We start from the raw sequence: 3,175 nt of genomic DNA, 5'->3' as shown, positions 1-3,175 counted from the left end.
CCCAAAATAATAATTTTAGTGTAATGCATATAAAAGATAAATAAAGCTAAAAAAAATTATGCAAAAAAAAAAAAAAACTCTTGCAGTGAGGGACATGTTAGACATCTAAGTATTCATGTACTTTTTGTAATAACTTAAAGTCTTGGAATAAGTGATTTCATGATACACATTATCAGCTGACTTGGCTTTTTTTTATCGTCTCTACATTACAATAAAGACAAATGCTACGGTATAGAAAAAGAATTCTTTCTACAGTTATAGAAAACATGTGTCGCGTTGCTGTGAAAGAATCTTTCATTGTATGTCACATCCGGCGATGAAGATTTGGATACAGGGGCTGCAACGTTGCAAGGGTTTTGCATGTGGATAGCTGGGGAAAGCTAAAAGAGTAGGTGTTTGTTACTTTGTTAGTTAGATTACACATGTTTAAATCTAAGTGTAAGTGTAATAAGATGTCGTTACTGAATCGGGCGCTACGAGGCATGAGTTTTGAATTTACCTTTTGGGCCTTGTAAATCACTTGTAAGATAGAGTGTATTTTGCTAGCTTCGAAAAAATCTTTTTTTGTGTTGAAGGTGCAGTGAGAGTAGTTAGAGATTGTGCAGGTTCAGAGAAAACAGAGAAGAGAAATATGGAAATGTGACTTGAATCAGAAAATGGCAAAACTCAATTAACCATGAGGCATGACAAGCCTTATATACAACCATAGATATAATGAGTTAAGTTCAACTCATTTGTTAGGTTCACGCACACACTATATTAGTATACACATGCATAGCAGCTGATAAAACTCTACTCTAACCACTTTGTGATATTTCACTAGCTAACTAACTAATTCAGCTACTTAGCAACTAAATGGTTAGGTTGTTAGTCTCTCAACTCACATGTCAGGTAACACCTTTCCTCAAGTTAGGAGTACAAATGTCTAGTAGTCCTAACTTGCCGTAGAGAGTGGAGAAGGTTTCCAGTGCAAGTGGCTTTGTCAATAGGTCTGCTATTTGTTCATGAGTCGAGATAGGAAGAAGGTGGATGAGTTTTTCCATCACCTTGACTCTTACCACATAGCAATCAACCTCAATATACTTCATTCATTCGTGAAAAGCTAGATTGTGAGCGATGTGAATGGCTGCTTGGCTATCATAGTATAGACTTACAGGTTTTTCCAGCTCAAAACCTAAGTCTCTTAGGACTTTCTTTAGCCAAATTGCTTCTCTAGTGGCTGAAGCCAATGCTTGATATTCTGCTTCAACAGAAGATAATGCCATAGTTGTTTGTTTTCTTGCTTTTCCATCAAACAATCGAATTCCCAATGTAAAAGCAGTAGGCAGATATGGATCTTCGTGAATCAGGGAACGCTGCCCAATTAAAGTCACTAAAACCTGACACTAGCAGATCAGACTTGGACGGGAAGAACAACCCAGTTGCAGGTGACTTCTTGATGTATCTCAGAACTCTATATGCTACCTTGAGGTGCAAAGTAATTAGTTTCTTAAGAAATTGACTGAGCTTGCCAATTGCAAAACTGATTTCTGGCCTTGTGTTAGCCAGATAAAGTAGTTTGCTAATTAGCTTCCTATACGCGCTGTAATAATTTCCCCTCATCTTTTGTCATCTTAGTGATATAATCTATTAGGGTCAAAGATAGTTTGCACTCCTCTATTCCAGAATCTCGTAATAAATCCAAAGCATACTTCCGTTGGTATAAAACAATGCGTTCCCTGCTTCGAGCAACTTCCATCCCTAGGAAGAACTTTAAATCACCAATGTCCTTGATACGAAACTTCTCATGCAACAGTGCCCTAATGGAATTGATTTCATTCATGTCATTCACTGCCAACACCACATCATCTACATAAACCAGCAGTACGGTGAAGCCACTCCTCTTGTGTTTGGTAAACAAGATGTGATCTGACTTTGATTGGTTGTACCCACTGATGAGCGGATATTTTATACGCTTTTTGGGGATAATTTCATATAGTTTTGAGTATGTTTTAGTTAGTTTTTAGTCTATTTTTATTAGTTTTTAGAAAAAAATTCATATTTCTGGACTTTACTATGAGTTGTGTGTTTTTTTATAATTTCAGGTATTTTTCTGGCTGAAATTGAAGGAGCTGAGCAAAAATCTGATTCAGGCTGAAAAAGGACTGCTGATGCTGTTGGATTCTGACCTCCCTGCACTCAAAGTGGATTTTCTGGAGCTACAGAACTCGAAATGGCATGCGTCCAATTGCAATGCTCTATTGTTTATTTGCAATTCAACTGATAAACATAATTGACTTCCTGACTAAGATTTACAAGATAACCATAGATTGCTTCAAACCAACAATCTCCGTGGGATTCGACCCTTACTCACGTGAGGTATTACTTGGACGACCCAGTGCACTTGCTGGTTAGTGGTACGCGTTGTGAAAAGTGTGATTCACAATTCGTGCACCACCCACTCTCTAATAGAACAGATTTTAACATATTGCTCCACTGTCGGCTCGCCTGTTTCAGGCGGTAAAAGGACTTCTGCAGCTTGCAAACATGATTGGGCGGGGCATTTAACTCAGAAGGAATGCACATATAGACCTCTTCCTCCAACTCACCATGAAGGAAGGTCGTATTGACGTCAATCTGCTTAAGAAACCAACCTTTCACAGCAGCCAATGCAAGCACGACGTGAAGCGTACTGAGCTTTAAAACAGGACTAAAATTATTGAGGTAGTCAATGCCGGGTACTTGGGTGAAGCCTTTCGCAACTAGTCGCACCTTATGTCTTTCAGTGCTCCCATCGGGGTTGTGTTTGAGCTTAAACACCCATTTGCATCCTATGGCTTTCTTGCCATGAGGAAGAGTTTGGATTTCCCAAGTCTGTAGTTGCTGTAGTGCATCGAATTCGTCTTTGATGGCACTCCTCCAACAAGCATGAGCTACGGCATCCTCATAAGACCTCGATTCTTTGTCAGTGGAGATGGCTAGGGAGAAGGCTCTATGTGATGCTGAAAGTGATTTATAACATAAGAAGTGTGGGATATTTGCTTGGTGGGCTGTGGAGACATTCATACATTGGAAATCTTTGAGATATGCAGGTTTCCTAAGCTCTCTTGTGGACCTTCTTAAAGGAACAAGATGTTGAGAGTCAATGATATAAAGAGTATCTATGGATGTATGCTCAATTATTTCTCTATTTAAA

The sequence above is a fragment of the Arachis ipaensis genome, chromosome B05 (assembly GCF_000816755.2).
Source record: "Arachis ipaensis cultivar K30076 chromosome B05, Araip1.1, whole genome shotgun sequence".
Taxonomy (NCBI): domain Eukaryota; kingdom Viridiplantae; phylum Streptophyta; class Magnoliopsida; order Fabales; family Fabaceae; genus Arachis; species Arachis ipaensis.
The sequence above is the reverse complement of the archived record's forward strand: the minus strand, read 5'-3'. Positions refer to the sequence as shown.